The sequence below is a fragment of the Equus asinus genome, chromosome 3 (genome assembly GCF_041296235.1).
Source record: "Equus asinus isolate D_3611 breed Donkey chromosome 3, EquAss-T2T_v2, whole genome shotgun sequence".
Lineage (NCBI taxonomy): Eukaryota > Metazoa > Chordata > Mammalia > Perissodactyla > Equidae > Equus > Equus asinus.
Window position 1 is genome coordinate 61,135,495 of NC_091792.1, and position 11,242 is coordinate 61,146,736.

Consider the following 11,242-nt stretch of genomic DNA (forward strand, 5'->3'; position numbering starts at 1 on the left):
CTTCTAGGTGTTTTATGGTTTCAGGTCTTACATTCAAGTATTTAATCCATTTTGAGTTAATTTCTGTGTGTTGTGTAAGATAATGGGCTACTTTCATTCTCTTGCATGTGGCTGTTCAGTTTCCCAACACCATTTACTGCAGAGACTTTCCTTTCTCCATTGTATTTTCTTGGCTCCTTTGTCAAATATTAGCTGTCTGTAGATGCGTGGGTTTATTTCCGCGCTTTCAATTCTGTTCCACTGATTTGTGTGTCTGTTTCTGCCAGTACCATACTGTTTTGATTACTGTAGCTTTGTAGTATATTTTGAAGTCAGGGATTGTGATGCCTCCAGCTTTGTTCTTTTTGTTCAGGATTCCTTTGGGTATTTGGGGTCTTTTTTTTTTCCATACAAATTTTAGGATTCTTTGCTCTATTTCCATGAAGAATGTTATTGGGATTTGGATTCGGATTGCATTGAATCTGTAGAAAATATGGACATTTTAACTATGTTTATTTATTCTTCTAATCCATGAGCATGGAAGATCTTTCCATTTGGTTACATCTTCTTCAATTTCTTCCAATAATGTCTTATGGTTTTCAATGTATGAGTCTTTCACCTCCTTGGTTAAATTTATTCCTAGGTATTTTATTCTTTTCATTGTGATTGTAAATGGGATTATATTCTTGATTTCTTTTCCTGCTAGTCCATTGTTAGTGTATAGAAATGCAACTGATTTTTGTATGTTGATTTTGTACTCTGCTACTTTACTGTATTTGTTCATTATTTATAATAGCTTTTTGGTGGATTCTTTAGGGTTTTTTTATATAGAATCATGTCATGCAAATAGTGACAGTTGTACTTCTTCCTTTCCTATTTGGATCTCTTTTATTTCTTTTCATTGCCTAATTGCTCTTGCTAAAACTTCCATTACTATGTTGAATAGGAGTGGCAAGAGTGGACATCCTTGTCTTGTTCCTCTTCTCAGAGGAATAGCTTTCAGTTTTTCACCATTGAATATGATTTTGGCTGTGAGTTTGTCATATGTGGCCTTTATTATATTGAAGTACTTTCCTACTATACCCATTTTATTGAGGGTTTTTATCGTAAATGGTAGTTGGATCTTGTCAAATGCTTTCTCTGCAGCTATGGAGATGATCATGCAATTTTTATTCTTTATTTTGTTAATGTGCTGTACCACATTGATTGATCTGTGGATGTTGAACCATCCCTTCATCCCTGGAATACATCACACTTGATCGTGGTGTATATTCCTTTTAATGTATTGTTGTACTCAATTTGCTAGTATTTTGTTGAGGATTTTTGCATCTATGTTCAACAGCAACATTGGCCTATCATTTTCCTTTTTTGTGTTCTCCCTGTCTGGTTTTGGTATTAGGGTAATGTTGGCCTCATAAAATGAGTTAGGAAGAATCCCATCCTCTTCACTATTTCTGAATGGTTTGAGAAGGACAGGTATTAAATATTCTATGAATGTTTGTAAAATTCACCAGACAAGCCATCTGGTCCTGGACTTTTGTCTTTTGGGAGGTTTTTGATTACTGTTTCAATCTCTTTACTTGTGATAGATCTATTAACTTTCTCTATTTCTTCTTGATTCAGTTTTGGGAGGTTGTATGATTATAAGAATTTATCAATTTCTTCTAAGTTATCCAATTTGTTGGTATATAGCTGTTCATAGTATTCTCTTATAATATTTGTATTTCTGAGGTGTCTGTTGTAATTTCTCCTCTTTCATTTCTGATTTTATTTATTTGAGTCTTCTCTCTTTTTTTCTTAGTAAGTCTGGCTAAGGGTTTGTTGATTTTGTTTATCTTCTCAAAGAACCAGCTCTTAGTTTCATTGATCCTTTCTATTGTTTTTTTAGTCTCTATTTCATTTATTTCTGATCTGATTTTTATTATTTCCCTCCTCCTACTTACTTTGGGCTTTATTTGTTCTTTTTCTGCTTCTTTTAGGTGTAGTGTTAGATTGTTTATTTGAGATTTTTCCTGTTTGTTGAGGTAGACTTCAATTGCTATAAATTTCCCTGTTAGTACTGCTTTTGCTGCATCTCATAAGAGTTCGTATGTTCTGTTTTCATTTTCATTTGTCTCCAGGTAGTTTTTGGTTTCTCCTTTGATTTCTTCATTGATCAAATGGTTGTTCAGTAGCATGCTGTTTAGTCTCCACATATTTGTAACTTTCCCAGCTTTTTCTTGTAGTTGATTTCTAGTTTCATATCACTGTGATCAGAAAAGATGCTTGATATTATTTCAATCTTCTTAAATTTATTGAGGCTTGCTTTGTTTTTCAATACATGATCTACCTTTGAGAATGTTCCATGTGCACTTGAGAAGAATGTGTATTCTGCTGCTTTTGGATGGAATGTTCTATATATATTTATTGAGTCCATTTGATCTAGGGTTTCATTTAAGTCCACTGTTTCCTGGTCAACTTTCTGTCTGGATGATATATCCATTGACATAAGCGGGGTGTTAAGTTCCCCTACTATTATTGTGTTCCTGTCAATTTCTCCTTTCAGGTCTGTTAAGAGTTGCTTCATATACTCTGGTGCTCCCGTTGACATCAGTCTTAGCAGTATCTTTTCAAATACTGTGTCTACTCAGGTGAGGGAAACAAAAGAAAAAACAAACAAATGGGACTATATCAAACTAAAAAGCTTCAGCAAGGCAAAGGAAACCAGCAACAAAACAAAAAGATAGCCCACCAACTGGGAGAAAATATTTGCAAGTCATATATCTGGTAAGGGGTTAATTTCCAAAATACATAAAGAATTCATACAACTCAACAACAAAAATATGAACAACCCAATAAAAAAAGTGGGAAGAGGATATGACCAGGCATTTTTCCAAAGAAGATATACAGATGGCCAACAGACACATGAAAAGATGTTCAACATCACTAATTATTAGAAAAATGCAAATCAAAACTGCAATGTGATGTCACCTCACACCCATCAGAATGGCTATAATTAACAAGACAAAAAATAACAAGTGTTGGAGGGGATGTGAAGCAAAGGGAATCCTCATACACTGCTGGTGGGAATGCAAACTGGTGCAGCCACTATGGAAAACAGTATGGAAATTTATCAAAAAGTTAAAAATAGAAATACTATATGATCCAGCTATTCCAGTACTGGATATTTTTCCAAAGAGCATCAAATCAATAATTCAAAAAGATATATGCACCCCTATGTTCATCGTAGCTTTATTCACAACAGCCAAGACATAGAAGCAATCTAGGTGCCCATCAATGGATGAATGGATAAAGATGGAATACTACTCAGCCATAAAAAAGGTCCCATTTGCAGGAACATGGATGAACCTTGATGGTATTACTCTGGGCAAAATAAGTCAGGCAGAGAAAGACAAATAATGTATAATTTCACTCATATGTGTAAGATAAACAAAAAAACACAGTTACGGTGAGTTACAGTGAGTAGATTAGTGGTTCAGAGGAGAAGGGGGTAGAGGGAGGGCAAAAGGGGAAAAGGGGCACATATGTATGGTGACGGATAAAAACTGGACCGTTGGTGGTGAACATGATGCAGTCTATACAGAAACTGAAATATAGTGATGTCCACCTGAAATGTACACAATGTTCTAAGCCAATATGATCCCAAGAGAAAAATTTATTTAAAATTAGAAGTATTTTTAAAAGTAAAAAAAAAAAAATGCATGCAGGGGCTGGCCTTGTGGCCTAGTGGTTAAGTTCGATGTGGTGCACCTTGGTGGCCCTGTCACTTAATAAAAATGACTAAATATCTTCCTAACAAAATTCAAATATGTAAAATTTCACTTGGGAAAAAAAGACTTTGTAGAAATAATAACCACAAAAGGAGATTCACAATGGGGGAAACTGTATCTATTTAAAATAACCAAGTGATGAATCAAATCTTTGTTGTAAAATCTAATGGAAGGTGTAATTCCAAATATAAGTCAGTCAAGTAAAGTTGAAAAGGAGGGAAAATGAAATCATTTATAGAAAACTGATTACAGGCTTATGTTGACTTAATGAAAACATATTTTTCTTTCTGTGCCATTAGAGAATGTGAAAAAGTTTATGACCATAAATTCCTAAACAGAGCATGTCCAAAGGTAGTGGGTTTTTTGTTTGTTTAAGATATCTGCATATATAATTGAGGAAGAATGAACAACACATGCAAATTCCACTCTTTTGTTTCAGGATCCCCCAGGGCTTTCATGTGAAACATGAAGGGAGGGCGTTTATTTCTGTGTAAAGTCTAGTGGGATTACCTGGACAGGGACTTGTGCTCAGAGGGAATATTAGAATTAAGCCCCAGGGAACAAGTGACTAAATGACATCAGCAGGCGACAAGTCTTGCTCCCAGGTTTTGAAAAAAGCACCAGGGCTCCCCTTCTGGTTGCAGGAGATGGTCTAGAATACACTGTCCACAGCCACTGCCCACTGTGTGGCTACTCAGCACTTGCCATGTGACTAGTCGGAACTGAGATGTGCTGTAAGTATAAAGCACACATTTCGAAGATATAGTAGGAAGAAAAGTAACTGGAAATAGTATGTCATTAATGAATTTTATATTCATTACATGTTACATGGATAATAGCTTGAATATGTTGGGTTGAATAAAACATATTACAATTAATTTCACCTGTTTCTTTTTGCTCTTTTGATTGTAGTTAGTAGAAACTTTTAAATTACACAGGTGGCTCATATTGGTGGTTCGTGTTATATTTCCATGGCACAGCCTAGAACAGTCTAGAACATGGAACATGGAACAGCCTAGAAGTTCCCAGAAAAGGCTCTGCAGGCCATGGGGACCCTCATTCTTTCTCTTTTGTAAAAGGCTCATGATTGCTTACACCTTTGAAGTTTTCCACCTTCCAGCAGAAGAGATGGAATCAATTGTGGTAATATCTAAAAAAGAAAAAGAAAAATCATCCAAGACATGTTCCATAATTCATAACCTCTTACTAGAAAGAAATTAGTATTTCTGAAAAAAATACTTAAGGAATTCTCTGATTAAGACTTGCTCTGACAAGCTAGTTACCCACCCACCTCCACCTGCCCATTCACTGTCTGCTGGCAGTCAAGAGGCTAGTGACGTTGAACCAGACTTTTTCTTTAAGCATCTAGTCTAACAATTATTATCAAATCCAGTGCTTCGCAAACTTTTGGGTGCAATAGAGTCATCTGGGGAACTTGTTAAAATGTGTATTTCTGGTCCCCATCCCAGGATTTCTGATTTAGTAGGAATGGGATCGGGTCTGAGAGTGTATTTCTAGCAAGCTCCAGGTGAGGCTCAGGCTGCTGGCCCAGGGACCACACTTTGGAGACCACTGCTCTAATAATTTACTTTTCCCGTAAAATGTCCCTATTTAGAGCGAATCTTTGAGTTGACCTGTTAGACACCTTTCCTCAGCATACGAGATTATAATTAAATGTTGACACATGCTCATGATCAAATTGACAAAATTCTTTAACATAAGTTGGTCTGGCCACAGCATTTAATAAGACACAGCCCAGTCTCTGTCTCTTGGTTGCTGAAATTTCTGTCTCATTGTCATTATGATGGTTAATTTTATTTGTCAACTTGACTGGTCCATGTGGTGCCCAGATATTTGATTAAACGTTATTCTGGGGTGTGTCTGTGAAGGTGTTTCTGGAGGAGATTAACAGTTGAATCAGCAGACCGAATAGAGCAGATTGCCCTTCCCAGTTTAGGTGGGGCTCATCCGATATGTTGGAGGCCTGAATAGAGCAAAAGTCTGAGTGAGGGAGAATTTGTTCTCTCTCTCTGGCAGTCTTCAAGCTGGGACACGGGTCTTCTCCTGCCTTTGGACTCAGACTTAGACTGGAGATTACACTATTAGCTCTCCTGGGTCTCCAGCTTGCAGATCTTGGAATTTCTCAGCCTTCATAACCGGTGAGACAATTTCTTGTAATAAATCAATAGATAGGTAGATAGATAGAGATAAAAATATTAAATTTTCAAATATTGAAGTATATGGGGAAGTCATTCTTGTTTAAATCTGATTTGGCCTAAAGCTTGTTTTTCCCAGAGCAGCCTGACTTATGGCCCACCAAGCATGCGTTGTCCATCTGCTTCAAACGTTTTCCCAAAGGAAAGAATGCACTCTTTAAAGATAGGGATGTGTGTCTGCATCTCTCTGATGCTGATGCCAGTACTTCTTTGAAGATAAGCTTTTCTTCCCAGAGAACTAAGGTAAAGTTGACCTGCTGTATATGTGCTAAACTCTGGCGAAACATCTCCTTGTGACTTGGGGAAAAAAATTTCACGCTTGATGGATGTTCTTTGTTCTCAAACGGCATATAACCATGCTGTAAACCACGCTTCCCCGAGTGCTTCTTTCCTTGTGAAAGAGAGTGCCTCTGGACTAGTCCTCACATTAGGCTCCATAAATCTCACTCTATCTTTCTTACCTATAGACTGGTTCTTGATTATTTGCATTGACAATAAATAGATAGATCGGCATAACCCCTTGGTCCTGTTTCTCTGGAGAACCCTGGCTAACACAGTCGTTATCAGATGGATCTGCAGTTCTGGCAGATAGGGAATCACCTTGATCTGAGGCAAATCTCAAAAAAGAGGTAGCACCAGAAAATACTTTCCCTATGAAAAAACTTAATATTTGCATGATTTTTATTGAAAATATTTGTATTTATGAATAGAGTCGAAACATCCATCAGGTCAAAGTATGGAACAAAGAGCCCTGGACCCACGCTTAACATCTTAGCCCTTTAGCTACTGTAGCACAGGAAGTCCCCTTTTTTATTAAGGGAAAGGATCTCTGTTGAGTGTGTGTGTCAGAACACAGTCTGTAAAAGAAATGAATCCTTGACATAGTTTATTTACACAGTAATTGTGAATACCGTGCACCTTTATGGAAATAAATTTAAGAATAATTTAGAATGAATCAAAACATAAAATTGTCATTTGGATAACTGCATTTAAAAAAGGTACAGCATGAACAAAGACTGGATAGGAAAAGCAAAATAACTGTTGGAAACAATAAATGTTTATAAAAGTTTCCTCTGACTTTGTTTTGAACAACACGCAGCAATTTTAAAACATAAAGAGACTTTGGGGTAAATGTGGAGTATTGAAACAAAGCTTTGACTTCTACTCCCTACAAATTCTCTAAAATGACTGTAAAGGAATAAAAGGGGTATAAATAGATCATAATGAGAAGAGGAGAAGAGATTTGGGCAGACAAGAAAAAACAACATTTTGGAAACTGGATGCCCTGTTTATCAGACCGAAGACAACTTTCCCCAGGTCAGTCAGGCTCTGCTAAAACCCCAGCAGGTTAGGCTCTGCCCAAATAGTTTCTCCTTGTTAAGAAGAACAGAAAGCTCTGGCGTATTTCAAGTTGGTTCCTTTTCCCCTCTTTCTACCAGAAGCACGAGGGGATTTTTCTCCAATTGTTCACTGTGAGAACCCAGCCAAGCTCCTGGGTAAAATTTACGGAATCATGGGGGCCCCTGATGACCAAGTCTCACTGGAGTTTTTATCTCTCAGACTTGTCCCTGCTGAGCCTTTTAGTAATTCATCATTTACAGTCCAGGTTTCCCTACCTCGGCGCTAGTTCCCACAGATGTTTGTTCTCCTGGGTCTCTGCTCTGGTAATTTGTGGTTCTCTGTACACACTTTCACAACTACTCAACTCTGCATTATAGGGCAAAAGCAGCCATACACAATATATAAACAAAAGAGTGTAGCTGTTTTCCAATAAGACTTTATTTACAAAAACCAGCAGTGGCCCAAATTTGGCCAAATTTGGCCTTAATTTGCTGATCCCTGTTCTACACAATAGCCAAACCACCAAGGTCCCTTCAGGCTGTATTTTCCCAGAGAGTGAAAAATTAACATAGACCTGGGGCAAGATCATGAAAGAATGCTGCTAACTGTATCAAGGGAATGCAGACTGCTTCCTGCTCTCCTTCCTGAGAGGGACTAAAATGAGTAAATTTGCCAGGTAAATATTAGTACACCAATTGTCAGAGGCTGTATTGGTCTGTTCTGGTAAAGATACAACCTCTGGGTCTACCAGCTATGATTGGAGCTCCCACTTGGTTAAGTTGACTGACAATAATTCACCACCATCCACCATAACTCACCTGTATTTGTGGGGGTCAGACCCATGAATTAAATGGAAATATGAAGAGGATTGACACCTCTGAATCTTTTAGTCCTTGAGGTCTGTACTAATCTCTGCCATTATGACCTCATTTATCACCTGGACTCACATGACCTGACTCTAATAGGTCACGATGGTGTTGAGGATCCCATGATATCATTATCCATTCGGATGTTATATTTAACAGCCCTCAAAAAAGCAGGAGATGCCCTTTCCTCCAGCAGACAATTGTTCTGGCAAATTGCCACATGTTCCTTTGGGAAAGGACTGAGGAAAATTGCTACTGTGTAAACTTGTCATGGTGTTGCAGAGTTATTCCTTAAGGGGAACCAGCCTCCCCTCGATTGATAGACTCTGGGTGTTAGAATAGCTCAGATTTGAAAACTGAGCAAGGACATGTGATTTTCCATTGTGCCGGCTGACATCAGTCTTCAACACACCCATTATTGCTCCTATCTTTTATAGGGTTAAGCAGTACCCACACTGGCTACATATCTTCTCCACAGGAACACTATGGTCAATTAGCCATTGCCACAGATCCCTGTGAAAAAGGGCGCCCTGGTCACCATTCTAGCTTTGCCTCCCATTACAGTAATTATGTCTACCTTCCTACTGAAGATTAATTGTTGATATTTGTCCTCTGCTAGTCTGAAACTCTACCCTCCCCAGTGACACTATGGAGCCCAATTCCAAGAGCCACCTCCTTTATAATGAACCCTGACCTACAAAGGACAACCACCACTGAGCCTCCCAACAATGACAGTGCTACCTCTGTAGCACATTTCTTATTGCTTCTGTGAAGGGAGTGTCCCACCCAGTGAACAAAGTGAGCTGGTCCATATAATGAACTTACTCTGTCATGCCCACCTTGGTGTGGCATTATGAGTCATTCCTCAATGCTCTGCCAAGGAAGTTCTGGCATCCCCACTTCATTTACTAAAGGCCATCATTTTTTTAAGCATCAGCTTCAAATGTCCTTTCCAGGATGCTAAATTCTGAGTGATGAGAGTGTGTCCCTAGATCATTACTTCTCCTTACTCAATCTTGTCTTCCACAGCTCCCAGGACAGCAACCTCAAGATCCGTTCCCAGATGTGGTCTACCCAAACATATTAGCCAGGTCCTACAGGTCTTGTGGTGAATATTTCTAGCCATGCTGAGATTCAACCTTGTTTATATTCATTGTCTTAGAAGCCTTGAGGAAAGGTGGCAGCAAATCCTAGGAGGGCAACTATTGTGAAGATTCAACCTCTAGAGTGACTTTAAGGAAAAAGGCAGAATAGGAAGCTCCAGGAATCCATCTTTCCCCTTTTATTGTAGCAAATGAATTCATCCATTGCTTCCTAGAATACAACTATCAAGCTGATGAATTTTTTTTTTTTTTTTACTGCTCTGCACAAATTGCAAGGATCACCAGAAGTAGTTTGCTATTACCTAGCTGGCCCAAGAGCCCATTTTCACAGTCTTGCCTCAGAGATATGTCTACTCTCCTGCTTTCTGCCGTATATATTTGCCATATACACTTTTCAGAGACCTCGGTTTTTCGATGTTCTTACAATATTACAAGGTGACATCAGTATCATGGCAGAGTGAGTTGTGCCTTTTGTCTCTTCCCTCTAAGTTACAACCAGTAGGACATCCATAAATCAACAAAAGACTCTGCACAGCACACCGGAACACCTGAGATATCCATGCATCTATACTTCTGAAGGCAGGTGGATTGGACCTTCAGGAGGCAGTGGAACTAGAGGAGGAACCCCTGCCCTCTCCCCCAGTGGTGATGCAAAATGTGATTGCTCCTGGTAGTGGTGGTGGTGCCCTGACCTGAGGTTTCAAAAAGCACACTGGTGTGTGCCAGCAACCAGAGAGTGCTGGAGTAGCAATGGCACTTGCAGCTTAGCCCCTGTCCCTCCCCTAGAAATGACAGGTGGCACCTGAGACCTGAGGCTTCAAGAGCCACAGCAGAACCCATGACCCAACCCCCAGTGGCGGCACCCCCAACACCAGCTCTATCAGCAGCATACAAGACCTCATTCCTGGCAGTGAAAGTGACACCCAGGAAACCAGTGACCCTGGCAGCAGTGCTCCCTGCACCCCAAGATAGCCCAAGAGCAGCAATGCAGGTGGTGCATGGGGCAGCAGCACCTAAGCCCATGGAGAACCAGTGGGGTAACATTCCAGGCAACCCTGGAAGTAATAGAACTGCTCACAATCTGATGACCCCAGTGGTGACACCTGAGACTGCAACAACATTGTGTGCAGCAAGGCACTAGCAACCTTGGAGGCACAAGCAGCACAATGAGGGTACTGACGATGCCTCTGGCAGAGGCAGTGAAGAGCGGAAAGCAGTGAAGAGTGGAAAGCACAGGCTCTCAGATAGAACCAGAAGCAGCTCACAATCAAAGTAACCAAAGTGTTATCCAAATAAGAAAGGTGTTTCAAACGAATGCACTGGCAAAGGATCAACGCATCAAGCACCATGAAGAACTTCAGTAACATGGTACAACAGAAAGAAAATGACAACTCTCCAGAAACCAAACTTGAAGTCACAGATTACAATCTAACTGACAGAGAATTCAAAATTGCTATCAGGAAGAAACTTAATGAATTACAAGAAAACTCAGAAAGACAGTTCAATAAACAAAGGAATGAAATTAATAAACAGAAGGAGTACTTCACCAAAGAGATTGAAACTCTAATAAGAAAAAAAAACAGAAATTCTGGAGATGAAGAATACAATTAGTGAGATGAAAAATACAGTAGAAAGCATTGGATATAGAGCAGACCACATGGAAGAGAGAATTACTGAGCTCAAAGATAGAAATCCAGAAATGATTCAGGTGGAAGAGGAGAAAGACTGAAGATTTTTTAAAAATGGAGAAATTCTACAAGAAATTTCTGACTCAGTTTGGAAAAGCAACATAAGGATAATGGGCTTCCCAGAAATAGAAGAGAGGGAGAAAGGAGCAGAGAGCTTATTCAAAGAAATAATAGCTGAGAACTTCCCAAACCTGGGGAAAGACCTGGATATACAAATACATGAAGCTAATAGCTCTCCTAATTATCTCAATGCAAAAAGACCTTCTGCAAGGCATATTA